This window comes from Saccostrea cucullata, unplaced genomic scaffold, assembly GCF_032062105.1.
Source record: "Saccostrea cucullata isolate Sc308-1 unplaced genomic scaffold, CSIRO_AGI_Scuc_v1 ctg1240, whole genome shotgun sequence".
NCBI lineage: Eukaryota > Metazoa > Mollusca > Bivalvia > Ostreida > Ostreidae > Saccostrea > Saccostrea cuccullata.
Window position 1 is genome coordinate 52558 of NW_026921639.1, and position 14810 is coordinate 67367.

At 35.7% G+C, this 14810-nt stretch overlaps 1 pseudogene; it reads right to left on the reverse strand.

The window, feature by feature from the left end:
- Window positions 1-1617: 1617 nt before the first annotated feature.
- LOC134260469 (uncharacterized) overlaps window positions 1618-14810 on the reverse strand; it is a 32751-nt pseudogene continuing 19558 nt past the window's right edge.

Sequence of the window (14810 nt, forward strand, 5' to 3'; positions counted from 1 at the left end):
AAACTAACTAAGAACATTGTTATGATGAGCAAGAGTGTCTCTCTCAGATTTGTGAATTTTATGGCCCCAGGGTCAGGGGTTCTGGTGTTAGGGCGGGGCTCTGTTGATTATATAGTGAAAATGCATTAATTCTTTGAAAATCTTCTTCTCTGCTCCTGGGTATCGAATAAATCAACTAAGTACAGAGTTATTATAAGCAAGAGTGCCTCTTTCAGATTTGTGAATTTTATGGCCCCAGGGTCAGGGGTTCTGGTGTTAGGGCGGGGCTCTATTGATTATATAGTGAAAATGCATTAATTCTTTGAAAATCTTCTTCTCTGCTCCTGGGTATTGAACAAACCAACTAAGTACATTGTTATGATGAGCAAGAGTGCCTCTTTCAGATTTGTGAATTTTATAGCCCCGGGGTCAGGGGTCCTGGTGTTAGGGCGGGGCTCTATTGATTATATAGTGAAAATGCATTACTTCTTTGAAAATCTTCTTCTCTGCTCCTGGGTATTGAATAAACTAACTAGTAAGTACATTCATATGATGAGCAAGAATGCCTCTTTCAGATTTGTGATTTGTAATAGCCCCAAGGTCAGGGGTTCTGGTGTTAGGGCGGGGCTCTATTGATTATGTAGTGAAAATGCATTACTTCTTTGAAAATCTTCTCTGTTCCTGTGTATTAAATTAACTAAGTACAAAAGTTGTTACATGATCTTCAGGTGACCTATAAGGCCCGTGGGCCTCTTGTTTCCAAAGTGTATAACATTTCATTCAGTAAATGTAATGAATTACATAATTGATAATTACAATAATGATTTTTCAGATAAAATGCCAACTGTAATGAATATACTGGAGAGAGCAAAGAAGGAATCGGAAAAGCGTCACAGAGATAAAATGGAAATCATGAAGGGATTTATAGACATAATGTCAAAGATGGTGAAAAAGAAATGAAGGACAATTACTCTGAAACGACAATTTTATACTTTTTTCTTTGAAATTCGAAAGCAACAGGTCCTTCGGATGAGACCGTATAAACCGAGGCCCCGTGTCGCAGTAGGTGCTGGCACGTAAAAGATCCCTCACTGGTCAAAGGCCCTGAGTGCCGAGCACAGGACAACATTTGTAGCCCTCCACCGGCAAGTGGTGGCGTCTCCATATGAGTGAAAAAGGGACGTAAAACAACATACAAATCAATCAATCGAAAGCAGCATTATTGTTAGTTATTTTCCAAGTGCCACATAGGAGTGTCTATTATTTTTGTTATGATTTATTTCTTTAATGAAATTTTTTTTTCAAGTGACTGTTTCATTTGGAGCTAATGGAGTCTATTAAGAGCCCTTTTAAAAAAAACTGGTCAACATATGTATTTATTGTATTTTATACATTATTCACTTTTAATCAAGTTAACCTTTCAGAAACATTGTTCAATTAGACAATCTGTTTGTAATCGTTATTCTTTTCAATGGTCCTTGTGCATCTTGTACTGCCAACTGCATCGGATTTACATCCTGATTTTCATCTCGATCGGTCAAGGAATTCTAGTTCCTCTCCACTGGAAATGCACACATTGTGAAGGATGCATGCTGCCTGTATAATTTCATAAGTATTCTTAATTGTTCTATTATTAATGTATTTTAATCTGCGGAGGCGACCTTTTAGCAGTCCAAATGCCCGTTCAATAATTTGTCTTTTGGATGAGAGACATTTGTTGAAATATGTCTGCTGTCTGGTAAGATGTCCTGTATCTCTGTAAGGGGTTAAAAGCCAGACTCTTTAAGGGTTAGCTGAATCTCCAAGCAGGTGAAACCGGCCAAAATCACATTTTTGGTAACCCGAATCCCATACGTCAGAATTTTTCAAAACTTTGGCATCGTGGACTCTGCCAGGCCAACCAATATTAGTATGAATAAATTCCATATCATCTTTGCATATGCCTTGAAGTATAACTGAGTGAAATCTTTTCCTGTTGTAATATGACTGGGGGTTTTCTGAAGGTGGTTCAATTTGGATACGAGATCCGTCAATGGCTCCAATGATTCCAGGAAAGTCGTTGAAGTTGGTAGCAATCATATCCATTTCTGTTACACATGGCCATTTTATGAATTTACTCAAGAGATTGTTGATGATACATTTAACCACCAGATTTTTATGCTTCGGAAAAGTGAATTCTGTCAACCCGAATCTATCACTAATTTCCATAGTATTTTCTTGGGATGCTAAGTACCGTAATGTCATCAAAATTTTCTTCTCTGTCTGGATTTCCTCTCTGCCTCCTCTGTACTCCCTTTTCTAAGCTCTGGACATCGTCCAAGGTGCTGGTATAATATCTCCGCGGTACCTCTGGAAACTCTAAAAAATCTTCTAAATGTATCTGGGAGAAACAACGGAACAGTTGTTTCAAAGAAGTGTTGAGTTTTTATTCTTGTCCTTCTTGCCCTGCAGAGAGAGAACGAAAATCACGATTCCATAAGCAGTGATAACCCATAGGTGTCGGTAGCAAATTAATATATTAAAAGTGGGGTGGCTGATTGACAAAAGGGGGGGGGGCTTAACCAACGAAAAAGGTACGCCCCAATTTTTCAAAGTGTATATTACGTCTGTCTTTGAAAAAAGGCCCCCCCCCCATCCGATTCCGATGCATATGTGTATCATAATGACACGTTCAATAGCCTATGTTTTTATTTAATACTAAATAATGCGAGCCAGGGTATATTTTTAATCAAGAATGCCTCACCTGTGATCAAGCATTAAGGCCTTTGTAGGCAAAGTAAAATCGTCGTCATCCAAAACCCAGCTTATTTTATCGTATTTAAAGCCACCAATGAAGTAAGCTTTGTGATTTTTCATTAACTATGATGTGTAGGCAATGCATAATACTCGTTTTCTAGTCATATGTATTTTTTTAACTGTCGTATTGAGTCACTTGACACTTGGCGCGTTTTTGTCTGTCTTTGTTTCGATCGTTAAATTTCATTGCAACAATTGATTGATAATTGCATTACAAGTAGAGCTTTTTTAAAAAAGATTACCGTCTTTTGCAACAATTTTAAACAGTACACAGATCTACACTTATCAGGCCGTATAATTTTTTTTGAATTTCTTCATTTTGTTTTTCTAAATTAGCTTTTTACGGGCATTAGCCCTACCATGGTTGTCGCTCGGTCATTTCCGTAAACTTTGACTGAGAGCTTTCGGCAAACCTCGGCTGATTCCCATTCTCTCTTCAAACAAGAAAGGGGAAAAGAATAATAACAAATTGTAAAGCCTGCAAGCATTAACAATCAAATTTCATTTATAATGAAATCAAAGAGACCTTTTTGTTTATTGCTATAAAAAATATCATGTTATTAAGAAATAATTACTGCTGATTTTGTTGTTCGTTTTGTCAGTTTTTTAAGATTGGAAATCTTGCAAAATTGTTAAGTCGTACGAAAATTAGATCATCAGAAAATAATCTCCCTTGCCTTGAACAGCATTTCAACCAATGAAATAATTGAAAATTTTCTCATCATGCAATTTCTACCAATCACAAAAGAGAGGAAGTGCATAGTCCGAAGACTGTAAAAAACTTCAACTATACAATACCGTCTTCCAAGGAAGACGGTAATGAATACATCTGTAACCATGCTAGGGATTAACCATGTTGATGTCAGCTTATTAATTCATGGAAATTATTTCGTTAGAATAGCCTTTTCTTTAGATTTGTTGAAAATTTAAAACTATGGAAAGCCACTCTAGTCATATTTTTATTGTGTATGTTTTGTATCGACATATTGTTTACATTCTTGTATTGTTTGTTTGTAGTTTTTCACCCTCTCCGGGGGTTAGAATGTAATCAACACATTCAACATTGCACAGTTCCCAAAATAGGTATGTTTCCAACATATATATATGTTAAAAATTAAACTATTCTTATTTGTATTTTATGCCCTTCCATGAATATGGCCAGGTCACAAAACCTTATTTTCTGTCAATCTTCTTTCCTCCCTTCTTCCGTCACACTTTGCAAACTGTTTAGCGTAAAAAAAAAAATTCAACCAAATTTTTAATTTTAATCAAATTTCAGACTGAGACATATTCATCATGTATCTTTCCGCTTTCCCACAGACACTAATACTAATTGGACACAATATCAAAACGTTTGACTGTCCTGTTTTGTACAATGCATTGAAGGCAAATGTGGACTGCATTTAGCAATCTGGTTTGTGGCTTTTTGATGTTAGAGTTATTAAAACACAGTCATCCTGGATTTGATACTTATAGCCAGGAATCACTAAAGAGAAACCCAAGAATTAAAGCTCATAATGCCACTGACGACGCCTTCAGCTGATTGAGCAAAAGGGCCAAGTTAACCGGGAAACGGTAGAGAATTTTATATTTCCATTGCGCTTATCCAAGTGATTTTCAGCAAGAGCAGGACAATTTGAAAACATTCATGGATGCCATACGGTGTAAGGCTATTTCTAAAGCAATGGCTACCAAAGCTGCTCGTTCTAACTTAAAACTATCCCGGCTGAGGCTTGTGGTTGATAGAGATTGATCTGATGGATTACAAGCATAGCTCTCGGAACCTACTCAGTCCGGCAAACCAAGAGTTTTATCATGTTCCAAAGTTGCTCAGAGAATATGACCCATGAAAACTGAATCAACTCTTAGATGTTAGTACAGTGTATGTGCACTATAATCTGCTTCTGTACAGCAATTGACTTTTATGAGATTGTACTATGATACTAAGATCTATAAACAAAAATAGAATGTTTTTGTAAAGGGATATTTCTTGAATTTTAAAACCTGCTCCTGTATGGTAGCTAATGGTGAGATTTGAGCACATGCAGTTTGAATTTGAAAGTGTTATTGACCAAAGATGTACATCTCTTTCTCAGCAGACTATGAGTATATTATGATGACATAATTTATGTTTTGAGTAATACCCTGGACTGTTTTCTAACATATCGGATACTAGTATACATTTACATGTATTTTATGCATATACAATGTACATGTCATGCATACAATACTAAGGACAATGTTTAAAGTGATTTGGAACGAAGATACTCCTAGTATGCATTTCAATTACTGTATCTTATTACTGTCCAATGAAACTTTTACACCAAAATTAATTAATTTTTCTTATTGGAACTTATACTGTAGTCAAGTGTACTTCAATAGAATGAATTTTTATTGCTGCAGCAGACAGTGTGAGTATTGCATACTCAGCATTTTATGTACAATTGACTAGGTACATGTACATGTGTATTTGTTATAAATAATGGTTATGCGAGCAATTCTCATTTTTAGAAAAAAATTATTTTACATGCAATAGATATTTTGTTGTCTTATTTTGCTTCAGAGTTATCCATTTTGTTGAATGTTGAAAAAGAAGATGTGCATTTCTAGATTTCAAAACAGAACTTAACAAGGGCACCGCCAAGCGGAGCATCCCCTCGCGAGAGCAACTTCACTGGAAATGGCAAGATCTCGTAGAAGATAAATTCTCTCGAGGGACGTTAAACATGTTAAAGATTGATAGTACAATGTATTTTGTTTAATGTCCCTATCAGGAATTTTTTGCTCAAATGAAGGCTTTTCAGCGGAGAGCTGCACATTCTTTCCTATAATAGAAACTGACGATCTTTTTGTGCCAGCATCTATAGAGACATGGGTCCATGGTTTAAACGCAATCGGATCACCTCGCCCTTTTCCGTCGCACACTAGAAAAAAGACTCGGAAGTAAGCGTATGAATAATGCTCGAATTGAGCAGTTTAGCGAAAGGATTCGTATTAGTGCGGCAAAATTTAAGTCCAATTAAAATGAGTTTTAATTTGGTTGTTTCTGCATATTTTACAAAAAGATGAATTATAATAATATAGAAACAAAAACTTATTGTCGTTTTTTCTTTAATTTAACTTATATTAAAAAGAACTATAACATTGGTCATTGCGTCATTGAAAATATGTAAACATTACCACGTGAAGTTTAAAGCAAGTTCCAAGAACATCTTGAATACGCTAAAAAGCATGTTGGTTTTGACTTTGGTTTTAAAGAAAAACAGGTTAAAGCTCTCCAATCTTTGTACAATTGTAAAGACACAGTTGTAATTGTGCCCACCGGATATGGAAAAAGTGCAATTTTCCAAGTGTTGCCGTTTTTAATGCAGAGGAAATTCGAGTTACCAAGACCTATAATTGTTGTTGTTGTTGCACCCCTAAATTCGCTGATGCAGGATCAGGTGCAAGGTTTAGCTGCAAGGGGCACTCCAGCCTGCTATATTGACATCGCAGAAACTCGAGCGACTACATATACAAATGAGTAAGTGCACCATCACAGATAATTTTGCAGTTTGGTGCATATCCTACTACAAGATAAATTATGTCAACATTCACTGTTATTACGCATGTCTACATACAAGATTGTTACAGCATGCAAGTTTCCAATATTATGAAAACTTAAATTTATTTATATGGGTAAATTATTTAACATACCAGCGTCTGATATCATATACATGCAAGATTCAACAAAATTATGTTGACATGCAACTTTATTATTTAATATGTTTACATGGGATATAATTCTGTAAACATGCAAGATATAATTTATGTCAACTTGCAACATATTTATGTGAACATGCAAGTAAATTATGTTAACATGCAAGATACTTGTGTTAACATGCAAGATAATATGTAGACATGCAGGATGTTCACATGCAACTTATTCATGTCAACATGCGAGTTATATTTTTACATAAATGATATTTATGGCATCATCATACATGATAATAAGTTGCATATCTTGCACGTTGACATAAATAAGTCTCTGTGGACATAATTATCTTGCATGTTCACAGAAGTTGCTTCTCTACATAATTATCTTGCACGTTCACACAAAATGAAATAAGTTGCAAGTTTATATAAAATGTTGTGCATCTTGCATCAATGATATCAGATACAACTGGCATTTACGGAAGCGTAAATGGCTCTACACTTGTTGTGTTATAACTCGATATATAATCTTAATTTTTATTGTCTTATTGACATGTAACGTGTTATGACTATTTTACTTTTACCTATATGTTGTGTTATATCTAAATATTTTTACATAATTTAAAGCGTTTATTTCTGTTTGATAGTTTTTATTGCTAAAAGTTAAATCGAGTGAACAAAATATCTATTTGAAAAATATTGACATTGAAATTATATCGATATATGTAATTATACATGAAGCAATAAAAATTTTTATATATTAGATATTTTGACATAAATTTGTCGATATATCCAGGGAGAAGTATTGTTATTGAAATAGCTTAGCGGGCGCGGGAATTCCTAAGACCAAAACTTTGTTTTACTGAAGGGATTCGGAGATAGCACATTTGAACGTTCATGGGAGAAAAAGAAATGAAAAAGATCTTGGAAAGTAAGTGTTTTTATTACCATTCAAGGACATGTACAATTTTTATTTATTAAGCCTTATTTACACGGTCTGACTTGTAAGATGTGATTTCACCTCGGACACCAGTGTTTTATTTACATTGTATAATTTGTCAGTAACGTACTACCTTTCCATTTCTTTATGAAAACAGCTTATACTGTACCATTTTAACACAAAAAATACTGGTTAGGGCATTTTGCATATTATGCAATAAGTAAAGAGTAATGGAAGAACAACTTTGTTTCAATTTTTTCAGATGAATTTACTTCGTAGTATTATTTGTTAACCAATTCACTTTCATGGCATTATCAATTCAAGTACACGGAATGATATTTATTCCTCCTTGCATGATTTGGCCATGTAATATACATGTACATGTATCACTGAAATCATAAATTATCTGGAGCAAAACAGGGACGTAGCATCCGGGGGGCCAGGGGGGGGGGGCTGCCCAGCCCCCCCACTTTTTTCCCCAACATAACCTTTACTATAGTAAATGTTCATCATGACTTTACTTTAATAATACATGTTGAAATAAAATTTGACAAACACTATATCAAATCAGTATATCATTGCATTATGTTATATGTGTGATCCCCCACTTTCAGAAACGATGCTACGTGCCTGCAAAAGTTCGGGGGAAATATGTTTTAATTGTGCCTAATTCAGATAACCAGGTAACCTTTCTGACCTTGCTGATGATTGGTTGAAACCATCTGACTTCATATCTGGCTTAAGATTTTCCAATTTACACGTTATGATATGTAAGAGGTGGCAAGTCACATAATTATGACAAATAGTAGTTCTGTTTCATTTTATCCTTGGGGGGGGGGGTTAGTAAGTAGTACAAATAAGTAAATAAGTACAGTGGATGAAATTTAAAACACTGGAACTTTATGCCTAAAAAATGAATGCGACATTGCTTCCAAAGAAAAAATTCTCTGTTGACACTCTTATTCATTGCATTAATATTACATATTACAGATGACCAGCCTACTGACAGGAGTCTGTTTATTCCATTTTATTCCAAGCGTATGCTGCATGGAACAAACAGAGATCAATCAACTGACACAACATTATTTTCGTTTGGGATACAAGTATAATGAGATCATTGGATTTATGTTTTGTGTCCATGGTATAACATTGAGTTTAGGACATTTAAAAAGAGTTCTGCGTCGGTTGGGTCTACGAAGGAAAAATATGGAAAGTCCTTTGATTGTAATCATGGAGACTATTATTTTTCTCCATCAAGAAGGGTATGTTAACTTGGGATACAGAGCAATGTGGAAATTGGTGAATGTTGTGTGCAAAGTCAGAACAACGCAAGAAACAGTTCGTCAAGTTTTAAAAGCAATCAGTCCAAATGCTGTGGCTCAGAGGTCTCGTCATCGTCTTCAACGAAGGTTATATTACAATAAGGGGCCTAATTTTTTAATTCATATTGACGGATATGATAAACTGAAACCTTTTGGAATTAGTATTCATGGGGCAATTGATGGATATTCGAGGAAAATCCTTTGGCTTGAAGCATCAAATACAAATAACAACCCGAGAATTGTTGCTAGATACTACATGAACTACATACGAAAACTAAAAAGAGTCCCTCGAGTTGTTCGTTCAGATCGTGGAACTGAGAACGGTATTATAAAGGACTTTCAAACATTCTTTAGGAGAGACCACACAGATGCAATGCATGGTGAAAAAAGCTTCCAGTACGGATCTTCCACCTCTAATCAAAGGATAGAGATGCTCTGGAGTTTTTTAATGAAAAACTTTACACATTTCTGGAGAATTTTTTTCAAAGATTTGAGAGACGGGGGACATTTTAACGATGCCAACCCTGAACAGTGTAACTGTCTGCGGTTTTCTTTTCTCCCCTTAATACAATTGAGGCTTGATTTATTCAAACATCTATGGAATACACATAGGATAAGATCGCAGAGAAATTCTGAAGTTCCCTGTGGTATACCAGATGTGCTATACAACCAGCCTGTTATGTATGGAGATGTAGAATGTTCCTTTAGATTACCATATGGCAGCGAAAATCTTGACATTTTAAGTGAACTCTGCACTGAAGCACCTGATGAAAGGGGATGTCCGAATAGTTTTTGGTGCGAACTGGAACGTCGCTGCAATCTAAACCGAGACGAATTTAGAAGAATTATTCCTGAAAATGTTCCTGACGCATTGCTTTTATATCAAACCCTTTTATGCATTTTTTAAAAACAAAAATCAAAACCTAATTTTCACCACTTGATTGGAAGTTCAATTTTATTCATGACTTCATAAACTTTTTCTATGTTAACTTTTTTTATCTTTGATATTGTGGAAATAAAAATATTTCTGTCCCTTTAAGAAAATTATATGGACCATGTTTATATCATACTGAAATACAGACACCTTTATGTCATGCAATACACAGTGGAAAAGTTGCATCTTAACACCCCCCCCCTTTACTTGGGCCCTTCTGCACAATGATGTAAGACAACACACTATAAAATAATTTAAAAAAACATGTATTGACAATAGAATAAAATCTAACTTGTGAAGAAAAATCGTGAATACCCAAAAAAAATCGCTCCATAAAAACACCCCACTATGTCATATCGAACATGTATACATGTAGTGCGGTATTTCTTATTGAGTGATTATTTTCGGGTTTCAAGATTTTATCCTATAATACACACGAAGAATAAGTGTAATAGATAAATATAATTGTGAAAAAATTCAGCCACTTAGCATCGTTTTTGAAAGGGGCAGACAGAGAATTTTTTTTACTTACCTGAAAAAGTTGACAAGCAAAAAAATAAATAAAAAAAATAAAAGAACTTGCAAAGTCGAAAATTGGGGGGGGGGGCAGTTCAAATTAAAGAATCAAAAAGCAAATCGGTTATTCAAAGGTACTCTGTGGGTGAAGTATGAGCCAGATTGGGCCAAGGAGAGAAAAGATATGCTCGGGACAAGAATTTTTCATGCAAGTCTGCTATGACCTTGACCTTTGACGTAGAAACATGGTTCAAGGTCATTGCACATCGGTTATTCAAAGGTACTCTGTGGGTGAATTATGAGTCAGATTGGGCCAAGGAGAGAAAAGATATGCTCCGGACAAGAATTTTTCATATGAATCTGCTATGACCTTGACCTTTGATCTAGAAACAAGGTTCAAGGTCACTGCACACCGGTTACCCAAGGGCACTCTGTGGGTGAAGTATGAGCCAGATTGTACCAAGGAGAGAAAAGATATGCTCCGGACAAGAATTTTTCATATGTCTGCTATCACTTTGACCTTGACCTAGAAACTTGGTTCAAGGTTACTGCTCACTGGTTATTCAAAAGTACTCTGTGGGTGAAATATGAGGCAGATTGGGCCAAGGAGAGAAAGGATATGCTCCGGCCAAGGATTTTTCACACAATTCTGCTATGACCTTGACCTAGAAACATGGTTCAAGGTCACTGCACACCAGTTACCCAAGGGCACTCTGTAGATGAATTATGAGCCAGATTGGGCCAAGGAGAGAAAAGATATGCTCCGGACAAGAATTTTTCATATAAGTCTGTTATGACCTTGACCTTTGACCTAGAAACATGGTTCAAGGTCACTGCACACCGGTTACCCAAATGCACTCTGTGGGTGAGGTATGAGCCAGATTGGGCCAAGGAGAGAGAAGATATGCTCCGGACAAGAGATCTCGGACGGACTGACGGACGGACAAACGGACGGACAGACTGATCACTATAGGGCGCCCGCCAAGCAGGGCCCTAGCTAAAAAAATTAGAATGTAACTTTCATTTTGTTAAATACCGTTTCGTGTTTGTCAATAACCAGCTCAACCAATCAACGAGCTTGGCGCAAATATTGTATTAAGAATTCAAGACACAGGATTCGCGAAAGTCTTATAGTACAACCAGTGCCTACGGTAATATTTCTTAAAGCAAGTTTAGAGTTATTTTCTAAGATGTCTGGAAGAAGAAGAGTCCGACTTCCTGGAAGATTTCAAGAAGGTGAAAGACGTAAGTATGGTAATTTGTAATATGATTAGAGTAGAAAATCTTATAATAGTACATTATGTAGGCACCAAAAGTATCAATTATATATTACCGATGCCTTGAACAGTATTGAAAAAAATGGCTAGGCTTTGTATAATGTATAGGTCGACAGAAAACCCTGTGGCCTGGGGTCATAAAACTTGGACAAGCTAGCTATTTCACCTTCGACAGCGATACCCACTCCAAGGGCTTTGTCATCTTAACACAATGATTTTTCAAAAATATAAATTCTTGTTACAAGGATATTCATTAGTTCAGTAGCTATATCTTCTCCATACCATTTCCCCTGTAAATCACTTACGTAGCATCGTGTTTGAACTTTTTTTTCAATTCCAATTTCTTCCACTACCATTTTCCCACTGTACAATAATAAATTACCTTCATATTCATATACTGTAGTAAAAAGGGTGGGGTCAGCATTTCAATGAACATTTTCGATTGAAAAAGTTGTGTCTGGAAAAAGTGCTCCCCCTTTGCAATATGCCTGAATCACGCTATTTCACATAATTTCGTGCTAACCTGAATGCGTTTGAGTCCATTCTGAAACCGCGTGTGATTGATTGATTTAAAATATTGTTTAACGACGAGCCGGTACTTTCGTCAAATTGTAATTGTTCCACATGGAATCTTTCATTAAGTGTCCAGTAATGGAATTTCAAATCTGGATCAATTCTTTTGCAGAATTCCCTCACCAGTTTCCTCCAACCAGTACGAAATTCCTTCAATGTGAAGGTATCAAGGTGCCGCCTGGTCAAGCTGAAGAAACATTCAACATCATCTGTTGTGGCGGCTCTTAGGTGTTCGGGATGCCCGAGAATGTTGTTCAGACTTTCTATATTAACCACTTGACATGCACAACGTCCACCTCCGTCTTGTCGGTATCAACAATTGCAAACTTAAACACAACCCAGTGCAAAGTAATTAAACAACGCAAATGAAAGAAAAATAAACATTTAATTGGTTTTGGGTAAGAAAAGCTGGATTTGTAACCTATATTGGGAATGTCGACTTTGTGCTCACAGTCAGGTATATATATTATATAAATTAGCAATATGTAAACATATATTGTATTCGATATGTAAATCATACAAAAGTAAATTCCCTGGTAATTCTAACGTTGAAACAATGAAATACCAATATGCCTACTACACAGCAAGCCGCCGGAGGCCACTGATAATTCTGCGTCCGCTGCGTATCATAACGATACATAATAATAACGAAAACTAACTTCTTAAATTCTAAACAAGTGTATTTCTGATTTCTGTATTTTCTTAATAGCAAAACGTGCGAGGATGCACTTGTAAAGGTGGACATATCACCAGCATTTAGGTAGCTGTCAGAGCTACTTCCACAATAATCACTATTCCTACTGTGCATCAAGGGTCAGATGTTAATTATATATGCAAAAGATGTGTTGAGCTATTTTGATGAAAAAAGTCTGTTCCTCATGCCAATGTTGTTATGGCAAATGCTGTAAGAAAAAAAAACGGAAATAAACAAAATTTTCATAAATATAATTCAAGTTATAAAGATGTAATTAATGAAATTAGGGACAATAAATTTAAGCAAATTCCTGTAATCAATCTAACCTTTCTAAGCCTGGATAAGAGGTGTTTGCAACAAAGTCATTGCAGTTTTTCTTCTCCAACTCCTTAGAACTCATAAAATCCATTCTTGACTAATTTTAATATGTGGAGTTTGGTCGTCCCCCTAAACAGACTCTTGTTGTCCACTCCGATGTATATGTCATGGCCCTCCACAAATTTAACATAACCCCGCGGTACTGCAAAGTTTTCTGGGTTCTCAGGAACAACCTAAATTATTGATAAAAATGATAAATTAGACATATTCCAGGGACGTAGTATCGGGGGGGGGGGGGGGGGGGTCACCCCCACACTTTTTCTGCCGACATTACCTTTACTATAGGAAATGTTTACGGAAAGGAAGGTTGCCCCCCCCCCTCCACATTTCAGCATAGTGTAGTGTTACAAGAAAAATTTACCCCAAACAGTTTGAATTGAAAGATAATTGGTGTTGAAAAAAGTTAGCCACTAACACCCCCCCCCCCCCCCCCACCTAATATGATTTTCTTGCCTTTGGGCAACTGATAATTTTTTTTTTTTTTTTTTTTGCTTGTCAACTTTTTCAGGTAAGTAAAAAATTTCTGAGGTTCGCCCCCCCCCCCCCACTTTCGAAAACGATGCTACGTGCCTGTATTCATTAGTATGACAAACTGTCAAGTAAGTTCGAAATTGCCATTAAAAGGGTTATAAACGAGGGTGCCACCCTTATTAGCTCCTGTGCATGTCCATAATTTGCTTCTTTGATCCAGATTGCTCGCTGATAGTCATACAAACCGATAACCGAATTCTAGCCCGTCTAGGATATTCCATAAATTCAGTCCGTTGTGATTCAACTTGTACCCAAATATATATACTGCATTACAAAACACAAAAATCCACATATTCTGTGAAAATAATGTGATGAAATTTGAATTGTATGCACTATAAAAAACATAAGTAACTAAACTTTTTTTTTCATGTGTTTATATGAGGAATGTTTAGCTGCCTTGTCTGTGCTAAGCTGATTACTGCTCATAAAATGGGGGACCTATGAAAATCATTCCTGTTGAAGTTCTAGATATCAGACGCACACAGACGGCAAGGCATATGGTATAACATCGATATTAACTACAACCACACAATTCAGCAAAATCCACCAACTCATTATTTAAGCATAAAAGCATTTCGATTTATGCCTAGCTCTGAATTAGCTCTCATGATCAACAAATATCAAATATTGGAGGATGGTACAATTAAACTAACAGACAATTCATTGTAAGTTCTGTATTCTCCTTATCTAAGAAATATCAATCTTAGGAAGATGGGGAGAACAATTAAGGCGTCCAAAATACCTATTTGCTTCACATTATTCAAATAAATATGGACCGCACTCTGGGAAAAGGGTCTTAATGACATTTTTAATGAAAATGAGTTTTTCACTGGAAATTAGTGGCACTGATCTGAAAAATAATATAACCAAGTTTGGTTGTTTAAATCTTAATAGTAACCAAGTTACAGGCGATTGAATGACGTCATTTATAATGTGTATAAACCCATGAAACGGCGTAACGTCATTCTAACGTTGCGTAGGAAATTTCTTTAATTCAGGATTGCTTTACGTAAAATGTTTAAGTTTTACTTATACTAATTAACTATTAAAATAAATATCTATAATATTTTTTTTAATTCTTCTTTGATTATTACATATGATATACTTTTAAAATTATAATTATTCGTCTTTTATTTGAAAGTTCACAATAATGACAGGGTTCAAATCAATAAAATCA